This window comes from Mirounga angustirostris, unplaced genomic scaffold, assembly GCF_029215605.1.
Source record: "Mirounga angustirostris isolate CCGP_5_RB_7025 unplaced genomic scaffold, mMirAng1.0.hap1 SCAF_9, whole genome shotgun sequence".
NCBI classification, from domain to species: domain Eukaryota; kingdom Metazoa; phylum Chordata; class Mammalia; order Carnivora; family Phocidae; genus Mirounga; species Mirounga angustirostris.
The window spans coordinates 80,162,238-80,184,847 of NW_026991717.1; the positions used below are offsets into that span (position 1 = coordinate 80,162,238).

Sequence of the window (22,610 nt, forward strand, 5' to 3'; positions counted from 1 at the left end):
TCTCGCATCAGACTCCCTGCTCAACAGGGAGTCTGCTTCTCCCTCTGACCCTCCTCCCTCTCGTGCTCTCTGTCTCTCATTCTCTCTCGCAAATAAATAAAATCTTAAAAAAAAAAAAAAAAGAACTAATAAGGGTGGTTAGCTTTCAAGTCAATAGTAAAAGCCCCAAATTAGTGTTTCTGATCACTTGCATCAGAATCAGTTTAAGATACTTGGTAAATTCAGAGATTCCTGCACTTGAGACCTACCAAAATCTCTGGATTTGGGGTCCAGGAAGCTACAGTTGAATAAACACCCCAGATGACTTTCAGTACCCTAAACTTGAGAAGCACCACCCTTGCTCAGGGGCAGCAACCTAAGAAAAGTGACATAGTAAATATTCCCATTATTTTCTAGTACATTTTATTTCCTTACCACTGACATGTAGGGTTGAGTAGCCATTTAGTGATCCTTTCTGTGGGACCCATTGTGGCAGATTTTGCTAGACAAGAATGGAAAAAACCTATCTAGAGCCATACCACCCAGAATGTGCCTGATTTCAGTGGCTAAGCAGGGGTGGGCCTGGTTAGTATTTGGATGGGGGTATTGAAAAACCCAGTTCTTTACTTATATTTTGAAATATTAATACCATATGAAGAAGTTACCCTTCAAGTGAGGTCTAGGAACCACCTTAATTATTTGTATCAATTTAGCAGTAAATTTTCATTGACTCTGACCAAGAGCAAGAATGAGATACCGGGGGCACCTGGGTGGCTCAGTCATTAAGCATCTGCCTTCAGCTCAGGTCATGATCCCAGGGTCCTGGGATCGAGCCCCGCATCAGGCTCCCTGCTCAGCAGGAAGCCTGCTTCTTCCTCTCCCACTCCCCCTGCTTGTGTTCCCCCTCTCACTGTGTCTCTCTCTGTCAAATAAATAAATAAAATCTTAAAAAAAAAACAAAAAGAATGAGATACTGGATGAATGCAGGTGAAAGCATTTGCCTGAAGCAAAGACCAGGGTTCAGTGACAGTTTGTGCCAAGCACATTCTGTTTTCTTCCCAGTTTGGAGTAGTGCCCTTTGTCTGTGACCTTGATACTCAGAATTGTTTTGTGCAACCATTAGCCTGCATAGCACTTTCTAATCATCTTTGAAGCTGGAATCTTTATGATCTCACCAAATCGGAAGGGATTTACAAAGGACAGAAGTGCACAAAAATTTGTTGAAAAGCTAAAAGACAAGACTTGGAAAAACAGTATAAAGGTAGAAGTAGAAAGCCAAGTGGAGTCTGGAAAGAAACATTAGAAGTAACCTGAGAGACATGGGCATTCTTCACATTCATTCTCAATTAATATAGCTTGGGAGGTTGCTAAGCAAAACCCTTCTGAGAATTGAACCTGAGATCCTTTTTAATACACATTTGCTGTCTGGAACAGTGAAGGAACCCTGTACCTGAAAATCAATTGCTCTGTGAAAATGATCATTATTAAAATAGTTATTACTGGGGCGCCTGGGTGGCTCAGTTGTTAAGCATCTGCCTTCGGCACAGGTCATGATTCCAGGGTCCTGGGATGCAGCCCCTGCATCGGGCTCCCTGCTGGGCGGGGGGCCTGCTTCTCCCTCTCCCTCTGCCGCTCCCACTGCTTGTGCTCTCCTGCTCTCTCTCTGTCAAATAAATAAATAAAATCTTAAAAATAAATAAAAATAAAATAGTTATTACTGAAACTACATGATATTTGACAGAGTTTCTCTCACTTTTTTCATTTCATTTTTCTATGTTATCAGAAAGTTGCCATATTTAAGAACCCAGCAATGATAATTAGGAATATCACACATTTCAATATTAATATGTTTAGACTTTCTTGAAATTTGAACATAATATTTAACCCACAAAAAATGAAGATGAACCAGTTGGTGAATGTCAAATAGGCTGTAAATATACTAGGAATGTTCAGTTTTAGTAATAAGAATAATAGTAACAACATGAATAAGGGGGAAAAATCAAATAATAAACTACATGTATATTTTACATTTTATGGAGGCTATTAAAATAACATCTTAAATTACAATAGCATATGCAAGGTATCTTTTTTTTTTTTTTTGAAGATTTATTCACCCATTTTAGAGACAGAGCACAAGCAGAGGGGCAGAGGGAGAGGGAGAGAAAATCCCAAGCAGACTCCAAGCTGAGTGCAGAGCCCAACTTGGGGCCTGATCTTACCACCATGAGATCACAATCCAAGCTGAAACAAGAGTTGGACACTTCACAGGCACCCCCCCCTTTTTTTTAAAGATTTTATTTATTTATTTTAGGATTTATTTATTTATTTGACAGAGAGAGAGAACACACAAGCGGAGGCAATGGCAGAGGGAGAGGGAGAAGCAGGCTTCCCGCTGAGCAGGGAGCCTGATGTGGGGCTCGATCCCAGGACCCTGGGATCATGACCTGAGCTGAAGGCAGATGCTTAACTGACTGACCCACCCAGGCACCCCCCAAGGTATCTTTTTAATGTTTATTTGGTGATCTGCATTTTATGTTAAGTTCTGTCTCTGCAACACAAAATAAGGTCAAACTGATCTCAATAATATTTATGATGAGAAAAAAATATTTACGATGAGAAACTATGAATATATAAGATAGTAATAATTTAGCAGTTAAGGAATTTCAGTCCAATAACCAATATTATACTATTGATGAAACACTAAAGTTGGGATAAAGCAGGTTTCCTCCTTTATTTAACCTTATAAGGGAAATTCCTTTTTTTTATGATTTTTTATTCATTCATTTGAGAAAGAGAGAGCTCGAGCACAAGCGGGGTGGGGGGGAGGCGGTGGCAGGGTCAGCGGGAGAGGGAGGAGCACAATCCCTGCTGAGCACAGAAGCCCAATGCGGGGCTCAATCCCAGGACCCCGGGATCATGACCTGAGCCAAATGCAGCCACTTAACCAACTGAGCCACCCAGGCGCCCTAAGGGAAATTCTAGACACTGTTCAAAAACAGAATTCATATGTATAGTTAGAAGAAATTATAGATGAGGGGCGGGAAGCCTGCTTCTCCCTCCCCCACTCCCCCTGCTGTGTTCCCTCTCTCACTGTCTCTCTCTCTGTCAAATAAATAAATAAAATCTTAAAAAAAAAAAAATTTCCCATTTCTTGGCACCTAACTGGCTCAGTCATAAGATCATGGGACTTGGGATGCCTGGTTAAGCGTCTGCCTTCGGCTCAGGTCATGATCCCAGGGTCCTGGGATCAAGTCCCACATCGGGCTCCTTGCTCAGCAGGGAGCCTGATTCTCCCTCTGCCTCTGCCTCTCCCGCTGCTTGTGCTCTCTCTCTCTGACAAATAAATAAATGAAATCTTAAAAAAAGAAGATCATGGGACTCTTGATCTCAGGGTCATAGGTTCAAGCCCAAAGTTAGGAGTAGACATTACTTAAATAAATAAATAAATAAATAAATAAATAAATAAATAAATTTACTTTTTAAAAACCTTCCCATTTCATTGCATTTACTCAGTGCTGAGTATTTTCATTATTCTAAATCTTCAGCAATTTGATGGCAGAACAATAGTATCTCATTGTTTTCACTTGCATTTCTTTCTTTCTTTTTTTTTTTTAAAGATTTTATTTATTTATTTGAGAGAGAGAGAGACATAGCGAGAACAGGAACACAAGCAGGGGGAGTGGGAGAGGGAGAAGCAGGCTTCTCGCGGAGCAGGGAGCCCGATGCGGGGCTCGATGCGGGGCTCGATGCGGGGCTCGATGCGGGGCTCGATCCCAGGACCTGAAATCATGACCTGAGCCAAAGGCAGACGCTTAATGACTGAGCCACCCAGGCGCCCCAAGAAATGGGAACTTTTAAACATTATTTGTGGGAATGCCCTTTTTGGTGAGTAATTTGTATCAAAATTTAAGTATACATATCCTCTGATTCATCATTCTTCCAGTGGCATTTATACTAGAATGGGAAAGAAATAGGGGTATGAATAAAGATGAATAGGAATGTTCAGAACAGCTTTTTATATAATATTGAAAAATTGAAACACCAAAATCAAGAGAATAATATAAGTATATTCATAGGATACACTAATACTAAATGATCGTGAAAACTCATATTTTCCTCACAAAATGTTATAAGTGAAAAGAGCACTAAAAATAGTAGATAAAGTCTGATCCCAATTTTTAAAGTATATACATATTTGTAGAAAAAGAATGGAGGAATATCCACTAAAATATTTATGGTTGTTTCTTCCAGATGATGGAATTCTGAGTTATTTTTACTTTATTTTATGTTTTCCCAAATTTTTTATAATAAACTCATATAATTATAAAAACCATTTTAAAAGCAAACATTTTAAGTTAAACAACAGTGTTAACAAGTTAAAGAGAATGACATTCAAATTATTTCCTAAATCTTTTCCTCTGACTCACAAGGAAATTTTGCTTCTAAGCAGATTCTGATCTGTATTAAAATAGAGGTTGGTTTAGATTTTTTGTTTCCTGAGAGAGAAAACAGAAAATAATGCAATAGGTGGCTTTTTCACCTGACAGAAACTTTATTCCATGCCAGATTACACACACACACACACACACACACATTCATCCTATCCAGGATACATTAGACTCCTAGTAATAAAGAAATAGAAGGTGTAGGAGAGGAAAAGCTTTTCCTCAACCCTCTTAGGGTCCCTGATTGGGCCTGAATATTAAACTAACAAAGACAGATTAACAGGAGAAAAGTGTCAAATTTATTTTTTTATTTTATTTTTAAAGATTTATTTATTTATTTATTTATTTATTTATTTATTTATTTGACACAGAGAGAGAGAGAGAGCATAAGCAGGGGGAGTGGCAGGCAGAGGGAGAGGGAGAAGCAGGCTCCCCGCTGAGCAGGGAGCCCAATGCAGGGCTCTATCCCAGGACCCTGAGATCATGACCTGAGCCGAACGCAGACGCTTAACCGACTGAGCCACCCACGTGCCCCCAAACTTACTTAATATAAGTTTTACATGACATGGGACTCTTCATAAGGAAATGAAGACCTGAAGAAGCACAATTAAGCTTGAGACTTTATACTAGGTCTGATGAAGAGTAGAAAGTCATGGAAAACTGTGATAGAACAAAAGGGTCTGAGCTAAGGGTAGTAAACTGGGGAGAAGTTAGCAAGGCCTATTTGGACTCCTCTCAGCATCCCTCCATCTTCAGAGATTTCCTCTGAGTGTAGGTAGGGCACTTCTCACAAGAGGGTCCTATGACCTGCTTCAGAGGAGCAGAGGAAGTCGGAGAGGCCTTCCTGCACCTGCTGTTTCTCAAATTCTTTCAGCTCAAAATATTGAATATGCCCAAGAACCATATTTGGGGGTAGCATGTTCTGAAACCTATGAGAGGGATATAGGAGGGCCCCTGGTGTCTTGATTGTCACTGGTGCCAAATCCATAACCAAGTTTTTTTTGGTCTGTAGTGACAATGTCAGAGTAAGGTTCACAACTGTCATTTTGGGGGGAAATCTCTTCTCAGATTATATCTAATGTACTTCTTTTTAGTTTTACCATATGAAATTATGGTGATATTGTAAGTGATATGTCAGTTTTTTAAAAGTTCTTATTTGTCGGGGAACCTGGGTGGCTTAGTTGGTTAAGCAGCTGCCTTCAGCTCAGGTCATGATCCCAGGGACCTGGGATCGAGCCCCACATCCAGCTCCCTGCTCAGTGGAGAGCCTTCTCCTCCCTCTCCTTCTACCTGCCACTTTGCCTACTTGTGCTTTCTCTCCCTCTGTCAAATAAATAAATAAAATCTTTAAAAAAAGTTCTTATTTGTAAAAAAAAAAATTGGCAATTCTGTGCCAGTTGTCTCTTACCACCTCCATTTTTCTTTGGAAATCGAAACTAAGAGGTCTGAACACCGTTGATCTCATCAAACTTCCTTTTTTTTTTTTTTAAAGATTTTATTTATTTATTTGACAGGAGAGACACAGTGAGAGAGGGAACACAAGCAGGGGGAGTGGGAGAGGGAGAAGCAGGCTCCCTGCGGAGCAGGGAGCCCAATTTGGGGCTCGATCCCAGGACCCTGGGATCATGACCCGAGCCGAAGGCAGACGCTTAACAACTGAGCCACCCAGGCGCCCCAAGCTTCCTTATTTCTGTGAATGAAAAAACTGAGGTTCAGAAGGGAATGGAGATTTGCCCAAGGTTTTGTAGTGACAATGGAGATTATTTCTTTGGCCTCGTGATCACACAATAAGGAGTCTTCAAGGGCTCATCCTTCCGAATTGGAAAACATTCAGGAAATTCCTTGTAAGCCTCTTTGGGACAACTTCCACTTTTTTTTTTTTTAAGATTTTATTTATTTATTTATTTAATTGACAGAGAGAGAGAGAGAGAGACAGTGTGAGAGGGAACACAAGCAGGGGGAGTGGGAGAGGGAGAAGCAGGCTTCTGGCCGAGCAGGGAGCCTGATGCGGGGCTCGATCCCAGGACCCTGGGATCATGACCTGAGCTGAAGGCAGACGCTTAACCAACTGAGCCACCCGGACAACTTCCACTTTTCAACTGACCATAGGAAAACCAGAACTCACCATCACTTTGAATGTCTTGTTAAAGGAAATCAGAGGGGCTCCTGGATGGCTCAGTTGGTTAAGCATCTGCCTTCCACTCAGGTCATAATCTCAGGGTCCTGGGATGGAGCCCCACATCAAGCTCCCTGCTCATTGGGGAGCCTGCTTCTCCCTCTTCCTCCACCTGCCGCTCCCACTGCTTGAGCTCTCTCTCTCTCATATAAATAAAATCTTTGAAAGGAAAAAAAAAAGGAAATCAGAGCCCAGCAGTTTAGTCAGTATAAACAGATTTTTTTCAGGAACAATTACAACAGGGGAAAAGAAACCTCAGTGTAGAACTGAACACAGCTCCAAATACAGCATGATGAACTGGGGATTTATAGGTAGAGGGCTGAGTAGGGGTCAGTGGATGGAAGATTACTAAGGGGAACCATCAGGGGTAAGGAGGGATTCTGGCTAGACCGACCTAATACAATTTTTGTTAAGGGCAGGCCTGAGTGATCAAGGGTGGGGGAGTCTCTCTAAAATGACTTAGCAGAATCCTTGCTAAAATTGGGTGTTGCAGAGACAGACACAGAAGCCCAAAGGCAAGGCCTAGTTGGGATGAGGGTTCAGAGGAACCCAAATAAAGTTTGGTCAAGGAGAGCGTCTTTGTCAGTCTCTCATTCAGAAGAACAAAGATGCTACAAAGGAATGAAGGCCTGGTAATAAGTTACTTCAGTAAATGGGAGCACCAAAAAAAAAAAAAAAGTTATTTCAGAAAAATATCTGCCCTCCTTTCCCCTCCCCCCCACAAAAGGAAATTATTATTATTATTTTTTTAAATGTTTTATTTATTTATTCATGAGAGTCAGAGAGAGAGAGGCAGAGGCAGAGGGAGAAGCAGGCTCCCCACCTAGCAGGGAGCCTGATGCGGAACTTGATCCCAGGACCCTGGGACTATGGCCTGAGCTGAAGGCAGACACTTAATCATCTGAGCCACCCAGGCGCCCCAAATTATTATTTTTTTTGAGATATTTATTTGAGAGAGAAAGAGAGAGAAGAGAGCATGAGCGGGGTCGGGGGGAGAGGGAGAAGCAGACTCCCTGATGAGCAGGAAGCCCAACGATGTTGGGCTTGATCCCAGGACCCTGGGATCATGACCTGAGCTGAAGGCAGATGCTTAACTGACTGAGCTACCCAGGTGCCCCAAAAGTAAATTAAATTTAAATTTCAAAATATACTCAACACAAAGGTCAAAATACCTCCAAATTAGCATAAAATAGCTAACTTTTATAAAAATATTATGTAAAAAAAATATATATATATTATGTATATATTTATCATTATTTCTAATTAGTCTATGTAGATCTCTAGCCCTGGGTTCAAGTCTTCTACTTAAAACCTGCATTATGAATAACTCCCTCTGAGCCTGTTTCCTCATCTATAAAAAGGGTATAATTCGATTGCCATTGTATATTTCACAGCATAGTTGTGAATATAAGGTAAGAGAGTATAGATAGAGCAGTGCCTGGGTGGCTCAGTCGTTAAGCATCTGCCTTCGGCTCAGGTCATGGTCCCGGGGTCCTGGGATCGAGTCCCCCATCGGGCTCTGCCTGCTCTTGGTTTCAGCTCAGGTCATGATCTCAGGGTCCTGAGATCCAGCCCTGCACTGGGGTCCGCACTCAGCAGGAGTCAGCTTGTCCCTCTCCCTCTCCCTCCCCCCCCCTTAAATAAAGTAAAATTAAAATTAAAAAGTATAGAAACTCTTTGTAAATTGTAAAAGGCAATATGAATGTTATAATTAAAAATGTAGACAAAAAAATTTTTTTTCGTCATAGCAAACCATCTGTTATAATCATAATATTTATTCAAATGCAAATGAAGGCTTAAACCATCTCTCGTTTTGAGTTTAGTGATAAAATTAGATAATAGCCTTTTGGGAACAATGGCCACTCCAACAAATTTGGAAAGCAATGTGACCATTTTCATAAAATCCTCTTTTAAGTACTCTGCATCGCACAGCATGGTTTAAGCAAACCATGGGAGATTGCCTATTTTTGTAGGTCAACATGACAGAAAATCAGCAATTCCTTTTGAATCAACTTATTCTTTTTTTTTTTTTTAAGATTTTATTTATTTATTCATGAGAGACACAGAGAGAGAGAGAGAGAGGCAGAGAGAGAAGCAGGCTCCCAAGGAGCAGGGAGCCCGATGCGGGACTCGATCCCAGGACCCTGGGATCATGACCTGAGCCGAAGGCAGACGCTCAACCATATGAGCCACCCAGGCGCCCTGAATCAACTTATTCTAATGCATCAATCTATGTAGGCAAAATCCAAAAAGGATTGAAGACCCACTAAAAGTCTCAGGGGCCTCTCATAAGTACCTCTAGTGTCTCCTGTGGCTGCACAGCTTCTAGGAGCTGGGTAAATTTTGCCATTCTTATCTTACAAATGAAAAAGTTAAGATACAGATTTGCATGTCTATCACATAATCAGGTCAGCACAGGGCTCATTTGGTAACTTCTAAGTCCTATTCAGGCCTCGTTGCTTAGGACGGTAGGGCAGTAGAAGTTTGTTGAATAGACTTAACTATTCTTCCCAGAGTTTCAGAAAAACATGTTCTATTGCAGGCTATTGTGAAGGTTCTGCTGGTTCTTCAAGCTCATATCATTTATCTAACCAGTTCCTTCTCAAACCAAGCTATAAACTTGAAATTCAGCTGTCTTCTTTTCTACTCTGTACTTCAAATCATCAGTCAAGTTTGTTGTTGTTTTTTAAATAAATGCTACCCCCAACAGGGGGCTTGAACTCATGACCCTGAGATTAAGAGTCACATGCTCTACTGACTGAACTAGCCAGGCATCTCAATCAAGTTTAATCCATTCTACTAATTCAATGTCTCTTCTAATCATTGGGTCTCTCAATCCCTAATTCAAGTTTGCTTGAACAATTACTGTCTTCAAACTGGTCCTCCCACCTCCAGGCTTGATTTCTTACTTTCTGCTTAAAAGATCATCCTTTTTTCAATTTATATCTCCTGTAGCACCGAGGACAGGCTTTTTTTTTTTTTTTAGTATTTTATTTATCCATTTGACAGAGAGAGAGAGCACAAGCAGGGGGAGTGGCAGGCAGAGGGAGAAGGAGAAGCAGGTTTCCCACAGAGCAGGGGGAGCCCGATGGGGGACTTGATCCCAGGACCCCGCGACCATAACCCGAGCCAAAGGCAGACACTTAACCAACTGAGCCACCCAGGCACCCCAGGACAGGCTTTTAATAAATGGTCACTGAATGTGTTGGGAAGGAAATTTTTTTTCCTCTACTGTGGTAGGTACTTTGATTGGTAAATTGATAAAGACAAATTAACTGGACAAAAACTAATTACATGTATGGGGAGCCCCATTTGAATATGACACCCACAAGTAATGAAGACAGTTGAGGTTTATATGCCATCCTGAGCTAGGGAGGAGATAGGGGTCTGAGACTTCAAAAAGAAGGAAGACAATGTATAGGAAGATGGGAAGAATAAATGGTGAACAAATGTTTGGCATGCCATACAGAGACAATGGGACACAGAGAGGAATTGGATCTCTAGGTTTTGAACTTCCCCTTATTTTACCGTATCTCGCCAGTATTCTTTGTAGTTCTCTCTGGTGATAGTTCTTTTCCTGGACCAGGCCCCCTAACTAAAATCTTTTAGCCATTTAAGAGGGAGATAAAAGGTCTTCTTGAGTCTTTTGGGCTTTGATTGACTTCAATTCAAAGTAATCCACATGCCAAAGTGGTACATTTTGGGGAGGCTTATTCTGAACCTGTTCAAATGAATGACTGGGATTAAGAATCAGGCAATGAGGAAAGGGTCATACTTGTGCAGAAGTTCTTTCAGGTCTGGTACTATACTTCAGGTCATTTAATTTTTTTTTTTTTTTTAAGATTTTTTTTTTTTTTTTTGAGAGAGACAATGAGATAGAGACAGAGAGAGCATGAGAGGGGGGAGCGTCAGAGGGAGAAGCAGACTCCCTGCCGAGCAGGGAGCCCGATGCGGGACTCGATCCTGGGACTCCAGGATCATGACCTGAGCTGAAGGCAGTGGCTTAACCAACTGAGCCACTCAGGCGCCCCAGGTCCTGGAGATTGATGCAGACAACAAGATTTATTACTATGAGTGTTCCTCCCTCCTTGCTCTCTAGAGAGAATTTTTCCTTCCCACTTTAATTTCTTCTCAAAAATTTTTTTTTTTTTTGTAGGCTCCACACCCAGCACAGAGCCCAATGCAGGGCAGGATCTCACGACCCTGATATCAAGACCTGAGCTGAAATCAAGAGTTAGACACTTAACTGACTGAGCCACCCAGGTGCCCCAGTTTCTTCTCAACTTCGAAGAAGAATTCTCTCCTTTCCACTCTGGTTCTTAGTGTTTTGTGACACAGGATTAAGAGAAGATAGGGAGTCCTCATCAGTCCAGACTGGTGGAGAAGCAGGGTAGTATGTTGTTTTGTAGGGTCTCCTTTGTAATGGAGAATGCAAGCTAAGGGCAAATTGGGGAGAACAAGAATTTTAAATAACATACATAATAAAGATCTAAAACGGGTTGGAGGAGGGAGAAAGAAGGTAGAAATAAACCACTCAGCAGCCTGGCTAGGGATGAGGAGGGGATTTGCAGAGGTTTGAAGAATGGTCTTTGGAGTAGCTTTGGCAGAATAAGAAAGAAGAAAAAGGAGGATTTTAAGTATTGCTGTGGGTTACAAATTTGATCTCCTTTATGTTCTTTGAAAAAAACAAGGAAGGATGGTAATTCCTCTTGAAAGAATTTGGCTACTGGACCTTGTTTCTTTCAGTGTGAAATTGAGCCATGCGGAGTCCACACTGAACAGAAAGCTAGGGCTTGGAGAGCCAACATTTTGCTAACATCACACAGGGAAGGGCTGAGCCAGAATTTGAACCCACACCTCTCCAAATACAAAGTCTGTAAGTTTTCATTCCCACATGCTACCTGTGGGTCAGAAGACATCTGTTGAGTTGCACCTCTAAAAATTCCATCCAAGGGGCTCCTGGCTGGCTCATTTGGAAGAACACATGACTCTTGATATTGGGGTTGTGAGTTTAAGCCCCACATTCGGTATAGAGATTACTAAAAAAATGAAATAAAAAAAATTCATTGGGGGTTGCCTGGGTGGCTCACTCAGTTAAGCATGTGACTCTTGATTTCAGCTCAGGTCATGATCTCAGGATCATGAGACTGAGCCCTACTGGGGCTCTGTGCTCAGTGTGGAGTCTGCTTGAGATTCTCTCTCTCCCTCTCCCTGTGCCCCTTCACCTTGTGTGGAAGTGCACGGATGCACGCACTCTCTCTCCCCCCTCTAATAAATATTTTTTTAAAAAATCCATTGAAGGGACAGCTGGGTGGCTCAGTTGGTTAAGCATCGGCCTTCAGGGATGCCTGGGTGTCTCAGTTGGTTAGGTGTCCGCCTTCGGCTCAGGTCATGATCTCAGGGTCCTGGCATCAGGCTCCCTGCTCAGTGGGGAGCCTGCTTCTCCCTCTCCCTCTGATTGTGCTCTCTCTGTCAAATAAATAAAATCTTAAAAAAAAAAAAAGAAAAAGCATCAGCTTTCAGCTCAGGTCATGATCCCAACGTTCTGGGATCAAGTCCTGCACTGGGGTCATTGCTCAGCGGGGAGTCTGCTTCTCCCTCTGCCTGGTGCCTGCCGCTCCCCCCGCTTGTACGTGCTCTCCCCTCTCTCTCTCTGACAAATAAAATCTCTAAAAAAGAAACCCAGGGCGCCTGGGTGGCTCAGTTGGTTAAGCGACTGCCTTTGGCTCAGGTCATGATCCTGGAGTCCTGGGATCGAGTCCCACATCGGGCTCCCTGCTCAGCAGGGAGTCTGCTTCTCCCTCTGACCCTCCTCCCTCTCATGCTCTCTCTCATTCTCTCTCTCGCAAATAAATAAAAAAATCTTAAAAATAAATAAATAAATAAAGTAAATAAAATAAAAAAGAAACCCATAAAAAATCCATTGAAAAAAAAATGCATTGAAGTTGTAATAGGAAGTCTTGTTCCTAATAGTTGTTGCTCACTTATGAGCTTTCAACATGAAAATCTTATTTCAGGGATTGCGGGAAACTGGAGAGGTGATTCATTGATCCCTTTCCTTGCCCTGCTGTTTTCTGGCTTTCATTTTGGGTTTCTAGCCCAGGCTTTCTGCATAAGAATACCTCTTGATTTAAAAGACCATCAGAGAAACAATAACTTTATCAAAGCTTAAACTCTCCCCAGGGATAAAAGAGGAAGCATTTCTGTGAGTGTGCTCTATTTACAAGCATCATAGGCTCCCACTCTGTCTAGAGAGCGACAGTATTTTGAATCATAAGGAAATGGAAAGATCTGAATTTAAAAGACTCTGAAGGATACATTGTTTGAAGAGTTTGGGGCACCTGGGTGGCTCAGTCAGTTAAGCATCTGCCTTTGGCGCAGGTCATGGTCCTAGGGTGCAGGGATGCACCCCTGCATCAGCCTCCCTGCTCAGTGGAGAGTCTGCTTCTGCCCCTCCCCTGCTCATGCTCTTTCTCTCTCAAATAAAATCTTAAAAAAAGGAGTTTGGAAATATAAGAATCATTGGCATATAACCACCATAGGAAACATGGACAAGATGAAATAATAATAGTGATGAAGGTGAAGATGATGTTGATGATACCAGCCTTTACTGAGTGCTACTTGGAGCAGGCACTATGTAAAGTGCTTTACATGTATGTGGCATAATATTTTGGGATATTAAATTTTCTCTTTTCCTTCCTCTTCTCCTAATCAGGCCATTCTTTGCCTCACATGAGGTATCAGGACAGATAATAAAAATGTTCTAAAAGTTTCTCTGCCTTTTACTTACCTTAAGTCTTAGAAGAACTCGGAGAGTTTATGAAGTGAAGGGGTTTGGGACAGGCCACCCTCCACCCCCCAAATGTGTCACTTTGGCATGCAGAGTATTTTGAACTAAAGGCATTCAAGACCCTACTGGCTCAAGAGAAACTTTTGCCCCTCCCTTAACTACATAGAAGAATCTAAATTGGAGCGTCTTTCCAAAATAAGTGTCATTAACAGAAATAAAATTTATCCCAGTGACCCAGCTGTATGGCAGGGCAAACATCTAATTACCAAACATCTGCTCTTCTCATCATCCTATGAAGTGCATTCCTTTCCTCTGAAGTTCCAGACCACTTAATACAGAATGGCATATATATCTCATTTTGCCTGTCTTTGGAATTTCCATGTCTGTGTGGATTCCCCACACCTATGCTACTAAGCTTAATTTTCTCCTGTTAATCTGTCCCATGTCAATCTGGTTCTTAGTCCAGCTAGAAGGACCCTTAAAGGGGATGGGAATTCTTGCTCCCTGACAGAAGGTAAAAGAGGTAGATTTCTAATAGCTACAGCAATGATTCTCAAACTTGTTGGTATCAGGACCTCTCTATAGTCATAGATATTACTTAGAACCAAAATGTGCTTTTGTTTATACAAGTTATATCTATCAATATTTACTAATGTAGAAATTAAAACTAAGACAAAGTTTTAAATATTCATTAAAAATAATAAAATAACGGGCACCTGGGTGGCTCAGTCGGTTAAGCGTCTGCCTTCGGCTCAGGTCATGACCCCAGGGTCCTGGGATCGAGCCCCGCATCGGGCTCCCTGTTCGGCGGGAAGCCTGCTTCTCCCTCTGCCTGCCGCTCCCCCTGCTTGTGTTCTCTCCCCCTCACTGACAAATAAATAAATAAAATCTTTAAAAAAAAAATCCAGTCTTACACAGATACATGACTGGAAAAAGTATTTTAATAGACTTTTCAGATAATTTGTGGATATTCTTTCTGGGTACAACACTAAAACTCAACAAGTGTTAATGTATTGTTTAGTTGCAATGTGGAATATGAAATCAGATAAATGAACTTTTCTTATATCATTACATTAAAATCTGTTGATCTGTGTTGCACTTTGAATAGATCTTCTACCCCTTTGTGATTTTATAATGTCATCTACTGGCTATTCAGAAAATATTGGCTAACTTAGTTGTGCAGATCCTCCAAATGTTAACATCTTCCACTATATAAAATCCAAAAATCGGATTTGTTATTATCACCACTGATCTCATGAGAAATGTTGTCCATGTGTTGGGAAGCTGTTAACCTCAAGATCATGGGTACAAGTTTTTCAAAATTCTTTTTTTTTTTTTAAGATTTTATTCATTTATTTAGAGCACATAAACATGGGGAGGGGTGGACGGAGAGGGAGAGAGAATCCCAAGCTGACTCTGCACTGAGCATGGAGCCCAATGTGGGGCTTGATCTCATGGCCTTGAGATCATGACCTAAGCTGAAATCAAGAGTCGGACACTCAACTGACTTAGCCACCCAAGCACCCCCAGTTTTTCAAAATTCTAAATTTTATCCTTGGTGACAAATTTTGTCTATTTATTTATTTATTTAAAAGTAGCAGGCTCACCTTGCTCATTTTCTAGAAATGTTAGCCTAATGCCCAAGTCTGAATAAAATGTTTGTCTGTCAGTAGTTCTTTTAGTGAAAATGGTGTTCCATGAAAAAAAGCAGCTAGCTTAGCTCACAATTCAATTGCTCCAGTGTGTTGTACTACTATACGTATTAGAAGCACATTATATGTATTTTCTATTTCACCACAGAGTATTAAAGGGTCAAGATTTAATAAAAGTAATACCTTTGCTGCTTCAGCAAGGAAACTGTTAAGTGAAACTGGTTTGTTTTTTTACTGCAAGTGTGTGGTAGTGGAGAATGCAGTAATAGTATAGTTTGATGGTGTCTGAGAGAAAAAAACTTTCCGTATACGTACTCTTAGATTCAGTTCTTGGTAACCTGTGAATTAAACTGACAGAAGACAGGTTAGCAAGAGAAAAGACAGATTTTTATTTTTATTCAAGTAGGGACACACTGGAGTTCACAAAAAGTGTGACTCAAAGAGGTGGTCAGAATTTCGGGCTTAGGGTGCCTGGGTGGCTCAGTCGGTTAAGCATCTGCCTTCGGCGCAGGTCATGATCCCGGGGTCCTGGGATCGAGTCCCACATCGGGCTCCCTGCTCGGCAGGGGGTCTGCTTCTCCCTCTGACCCTCCCCCCTCTCATGTGCTCTCTCTCATTCTCTCTCTCTCAAATAAATAAATAAAATCTTAAAAAAAAAAAAAGAATTTGGGGCTTATATTCCACCTAATTAGAGAAAGAGGTGAGGGAGAAGGGCATTTACAGAAAACAACTGACTTGTAGGGGCGCCTGGGCTCAGTCAGTGGAGTGTATGACTCTTGATCTCAGGATTGTGAGTTTAAGCCCCACGTTGGGTGTACTGATTACTTAAAATCTTTTATTAAAAAAAAAAAAGAAAACAGTGGCCTTCTTAATAAGGGGAAGGGGAGAAAGGGCACTTATGGGAAAACAAATGATCTTTTAGAAAGATAAGGGGGCCCGTAGGCGCCTGTCTGCTTAGGTGTGGTATGGGTACCTCATCTCTCGTGATAAGAGTCAATCTTCTCTGGTTGCTCCAGGGAAGGGAGTTATGACAACTGAGTTCTTTTGGGAGGCTCTATGTTTAGGCAGATAAGGGATTTCGAGAACTCAAATGCTTTCTGTTCAAAAGAACTGTTATGCCGCAGTGGCATAGTGTGTCGATCAGCACCAGGACGCCCACAGTTTCACACACCATTGTTTTTGTATTATTGGTGCCAATGCCAACATGGTGAAAAGGACAAGTAACATTTTACTATAATTATGAAAACAGTTTTGATTTCTCCAACCCCCTTAAAAGGTTTTGGGGACCCCCTGGCGTTGTGGACCCTACTTTGAGAACCACTAAGTGATGGTGTCTTAGAGAATCAGAGGGGGAAACAGGGCCTGAAAAACAGAGTCCTCCAGGTAAGTGGTTAGGAGGAGGGAGGCCTGCAAATCCTAGAGAAGTGCAGAAAAGCACCATCCCTTTTTGGCACCAGCATGGGGAGGCAGCAAGACTCGGGGAAAGAAGAGCTATTTGGTGCACCTTCACCTTGGCAGACAAACAATAGGATACCTTAGCAAAAGATTCCTTTGCTTCCAGAATGATGTAGGCACTTCAGAGTGCTGACAATGAGAATAACATGTCATCACATGTGTGGACGGATGGCTACTGATCAAAAAGGAAACACATTAAAAAAAAAAAGGAAACACATACACAAAGCATACACTGAGGACTGAGCACTTCATGGGATTCTTGGTATAACCCCATGGATGGGCAAGGGAAAGCTCCCAGAATGATGATCTTGGCAGCATGGGAGCCAGATCAGATATCAATTAGAATTATAAATATTTTAAAAATATTACTTTTTTGGGAGGTGCCTGGGTAGCTCAGTCAGTTAAGCAGCTAATTCCTGATTTTGGCTCAGGTCAGGATCCTGGAGTTCTGGGAGCCTGCTTCTCCCTCTTCCACTGCCCCTCCCTCTGCTTGTACTTTCTCTCTCAAATGAATAAATAAAATCTAAAAAACTAAAATAAAATATTACCTTTTTTTTTTTTTAAGTAGGCTCCACACCCAGCATGGAGCCCAACACAGAGCTTGAACTCACAACCCTGGGATCAAGACCTGAGCTGAGATCAAGAGTCAGATGCTTAACCGACTGAGCCACACAAGTGCCCCTTAAAATACTACTTTCTATAACTGAGTTTGTAGGTCTAAGTTTACTGACCCTATATGCATCATCTTGTTTAATATGACAACCTTATGAGGTAGATATTATCATCATTCCCACTTTATAGATGGAGAAGCTGAGAGGATAGATGATTTACTTTATGCACAGCTAATAAATGGCAGAACCAGGATTAGAACTATCTTTGAAACTTTGTGCTTTTAGTTGGCACACTCTCTCTGTTGATTTAATATAGATAATTTCCCTATTTGCACTCTCTCCATTCATGTATTAACATCCCTGGTCATGGGATCAGAGAGAGAGAAGATAAGACGTTTGGTTGACTTGTATTTGCCCAGTTGTTTGCCCTATTTGCAGTTGTTTGTGGGCTATTACAACCCTGGCAAGAAGTGACCTGGCAGATCTTAAATTACTCAGTCTAAAACAATCCCTGGAAGGCATGGTAAATGAAAATGGTAAGTGCTGATACATTTGTGGTGAGTCTGCCCAGGAAGCCCACACAACTACAGGTGGTGTAAGGCTCACTTCCCTGATCTCTGAGCCTCACACCTAAAAGGAAGGTTGATGACTGGGATATGGAGGCTTGGAAAGCTCTAAGGAAGGGGTGATCAGACCCTGCAAACAGTGTCAAGGAAGCAGCCCCATCAAAATGAAGCAAATGTGCCTCCTATCTGGCATTCCTTAATTTTATTATTTTTTAAAAGAATCTTATTTATTTATTTATTTATTTTATTTATTAAAGATTTCATTTATTTATTTGACAGAGACAGCAAGAGAGGGAACACAAGCAGGGGAAGTGGCAGAGGGAGAAGCAGGCTTCCCGTGGAGCAGGGAGCACGGAGCCCGATGTGGGGCTCGATCCCAGGACCCTGGGACCATGACCTGAGCCGAAGGCAGACGCTTAACGACCGAGCCACCCAGGCACCCCTTATTTATTTTTATTTTGAGAGAGAGCACACGAGCACATGCACTAGTGCAGGGGGTGGGGGAGGGGCACAGGGAAAGAAAGAATCTTAAGCAGGCTCCACACCCAGCATGGAGCCCAATGTGGGGCTCAATCTCAGGATCCTGAGATCATGACCTGAGCTGAAATCAAGAGTCAGATTCTCAGCCGACTGAGCCACTCAGCCACCCCTGGTATTCCTTCAATTATAGAAACATAGTACCTCTAACTGGCATATTCAAAATATCCCAAGGCACTCCAGAACATGAATATTGTGATTTTAAAACATGTCTGGGTGGCTCAGTTGGATGAGCGACTGCCTTCGGCTCAGGTCATGATCCTGGAATCCCGGGATCGAGTCCCGCATCAGGCTCCCTGCTCAGCAGGGGGTCTGCTTCTCCCTCTGATCCTCTCCCCTCTCATGCTCTCTCTCAAATAAATAAATAAAATCTTTAAAAAAAAAACAAAAAACATGTCTACAAAGCAAATTCTTTGACGCTCTTCCCATTAAGAACTGGGTTTTAATCCCTCTCTCTGCAACATAGGCTGGCCTTAGTGATTGGCCTCTATGGAATTGAGTGTGGCAGAGTGATGGCTAAGTTAAAAAAGTCAATTCAGCTTCTTGAACCGTCTGATTAGTTTTTGTCTGTTTTTGTTACCTTTATTTTTCAGAATACCATTTATACCAAGGGTAGTAAGAAAGTTGATCCTTGGGGGCGCCTGGGTGGCTCAGTCATTGGGCATCTGCCTTTGGCTCAGGTAGTGATCCTGGGGTCCTGGGATCAAGCTCCACATCGGGCTCCCTGCTCAGCAGGAGGCCTGCTTCTCCCTCTCCCACTCCCCCTGCTTATGTTCCCTCTCTCGCTGTGTCTCTGTCAAATAAATAAATAAAATCTTTATTAAAAAAAAAAAAGTTGGGCACCTGGGTGGCTCAGTTGGTTAGGCGACTGCTTTCAGCTCGGGTCATGATCCCGGGGTCCTGGGATCGAGTCCCGCATCGGGCTCCCTGCTCTGCAGGGAGCCTGCTTCTCCCTCTCCCACTCCCCCTGCTTGTGTTCCCTCTCTCGCTGTGTCTCTCTCTGTCAAATAAATAAATAAATAAAAATCTTAAAAAAAAAAAAAAGTTGATTGTTGGGAAAGAAAAAAAAAAACCTACATTCCCTAATCAAAATCTAACAGATTTGGGGAATATTGTGAATTATCTACAGCTAGTCAGGAGGCTTGAGAGAGAAAACATCTGGGAGAACCTCCTCCCTCTGACTCTCCAATGTGTATACAGACTCAGCACCTCAGAAATACAGGCTATCCTGACTTAAATAATAAAGGCAGCAATGTGAGACCTCCAGATGAGGATTCCAACTGGTTTTCCTGTTACCTGAATTAATAACACTGTTCAAAAACAAGATCTGGGCTGGGATTCTCGCTGCCCTCAAACAACAGATCCAAAAAAGTTGGGCTGAGAGGATGGACAGTGGTCCAGTACCTTCTTTGAGGTTAGAGCAAAGGGCCCTGGCTCAGTGGCACCTCCTATCTTGGGGCTTTACCTGGCAGCTTCCAGGATCTGACATGGGGCAAGAGCTAGCTGCTTCTACTGAGCTCTCCTCCTTCATCCCATCTGCCCTGTTGTGAACTACGAGTTTAGTTGTGTCTTCCCTAGAGCTTGAATGCCATTCACTACTCTCTATAGACACCAGCCTGGTTGCTGCTGGGCCCTGGCTTGTGTCCATTGGCAGCTGGGGGACAGAGCATGAGCCTCTTCCCCTGATGGTAACATTTATTTATTATTATTATTTTTTAAAGATTTTATTTATTTATTAGGGAGAGAGAGAGGAAGCACAAGCAGGGGGAGTGGTAGGCAGAGGGAGAAGCGGACTCCTCGCTGAGCAGGGAGCACAATGTGGGACTCCATCCCAGGACCATGGGATCATGACCTGAGCCAAAGGCAGACGCTTAACCAACTGAGCCACCCAGGCGCCCCTGATGGTAACATTTAAATCAATAGCGTTCCCAGGGACCAGTGAGCACATTTAAATAATAAAAATAATTGTTATCATTCTATACATAGCCGATGATAAAAACGTACTGGGACAGAAAAAAAAATGACACCTTAGAAATGAGAAGATATATTTAAAAGAAGACATATTTAAAAGATACATTTAAAAACAAAAAGGAAAAACTTCTCCAGTAATCCCCAGTCCCCACGTCTAAATTCTCTCAGTGGCTAGCCAGCAGGCAGATGAAATTAGAAGACACCAGAGTCATCATCGGACCTAACTGTCCTCCTTTCTCTAAGAAACAGAGATCCAGAAGGATCTTCTCACTTGGTTACCGATGCCTTGAAAACATCTAAATATCTTCACTAAAGAGTGCATGTATTGGGGTGTGTGTATTGTGATTTATAAAGCACCATGGAAACATTCTCATTTCCAGGCATGAGGATTACACTGATTTTACTCAAATACAGAAGCTTGGGACTTAATGCACTAATGTTTCTTCTTGGGGGTTCAGTAGCCTGAATGACTAACAGGGACTCAAAAGCTGCCATCAAAAGGCAGAATTTTATTAAATGCAGATTCAAATCTGAGATTCTTGATTTCAACATTAGGAAGCCCAATTATGTTTTCAAAAAATTTTTTTTGTTCATCAGTATTTTATTATTATTATTATTATTTTAAAGATTTTATTTATTTGTCAGAGAGAGAGAGCACAAGCAGGGGGGATCAGAGGCAGAGGGAGAAGCAGGCTCCCTGCTGAGCAAGGAGCCCGATATGGGACTCGATCCCAGGACCCTGGGATCATGACCTGAGCCGAAGGCAGACGCTTAAATGACTGAGCCACCCAGGCGTCCCTTATTATTATTTTTTAGAGATTTTATTTATTTATTTGAGAGAGAGAGAGAGCAAGAAAGCATGAGTGGGGGAGAGAGGCAGATGGAGAGGGAGAGACAGACTTCCCCACTGAGCAGGGAACCTGATGGGGGGCTGATCCCAAGGGATCATGACCTGAGCCGAAGGCAGACGCTTAACTGACTGAGCCACCCAGGTGCCCTTGTTCATGAGTATTTTAAATGATAAACTTCCTGCTCATGTAAGAAAATTTAACAATAAAGAAGGATATAAAGTGGTTTCCTGATATAAGGGTTTTCAGCCCTTAATCACCATTAACAGTTTCTTGTATATTATTCGACAAAATTCTAATGCTTATATAAAAGGACACACACATGCTTCAACAAATATAAAAAATGTGTACAAATAAATGTATTTATATTAATATGTATAAACTATAAAATCATAATTAGGAGCATAATATGCAGTCTATTCTGTAAACTTTTTTTTATAATTAAGTGTGTGTTGGGCATTTTCACACATTAGTACAATTGATCTGCTACATTATAAAAAATAGTTTCATATTATTCCAATATTTGTATTACTCTGCTTTAACCAGAACCTTAGCAATGGACATTTATGTTGCTCATAGTTTTTTGTTTTTGTTTTTTTAAATTGGTATCACTTAACTGGCCTCTAATATGTTGCATCAATTGATACTCCTACCAATGGCATATGTGTGTGCCTGTTTTGAACCCCTATTGTCACTGAAGATTATCAAAAGTTTTCTAAATAGATTTGAGGATCTAAGCCAGTCCTTTTGGTAGAAATGTACATATGGGGGAAATTCATGAAGTCAGCACATTTACCTAAGTAAACAAAATATAGATTCTAGGTCAATGTAAGAGTAAAGTATAGAGGAGTCACTGATTTGTGATTCTCTGCTTTATTTTCCTAAGATTTGGGACTTATAAAGCCTTTTCTCATTACAATTCTCCAAGCGTTGAACAGGTTTATAGTCTAGACAGTGATGTTGCTCTGTAGACTATGCTAGGCCTCTGTTTCCAGCTTCCCGGATACTTGTAGTTAACAACCCAAAAGTTTAAGGCTGTGCTGGTAGTTGGAGACTCTAATCAATTTTAACCATGTTTTTGTATTTTGAAAATACATTCAGACACCCAATTTGGGAGGCCAGAAACACATTTCCTCTCTACTATAGTGATATGGGGCATACTCACTAGTGATACGGGGCGTATCCACCGCATCTTCCCCAGAAACTTGGATCTTGGCAAGAGGCCACTCCACCTTACATACTACCCTTGACTGAATGAAAGACCAGCTGAGAAGCACAACTACTAAATGGAAGAAGGGGGAAGAGGACTGGGAGGGATGGCGGGGAGGGAGTGATGGTAGGTAAAAATCCCTCTTGGCTATGGAGGAAAGGCAGAGGGTTTTAGTTCCCTTGTGGGAAGCAAAGATGGTGTGTAGCACCAGGAAGAGGCTCAAAATAGTGATCTTGGCAGGGCATGCCAGACTTCTGAGATTGATTATAAAAGCTTCCAGCTTATGAAGTCTCCAATGTCTTTTTTCAGCCAGCAACTGGAATGCCAAAGGCAAGGCATTTTCCAGTAACTTGATATACTTCCTATCAAC

The 22,610-nt window shown here is 41.8% G+C and overlaps 1 long non-coding RNA gene across 4 annotated transcripts in view; it reads left to right on the top strand.

The window, feature by feature from the left end:
• The window catches only part of LOC123861500 (uncharacterized), a 79,775-nt gene that overhangs the window by 14,452 nt on the left and 42,713 nt on the right, over positions 1 to 22,610 (top strand). The gene's annotated exons all lie outside the window — the stretch shown is intronic.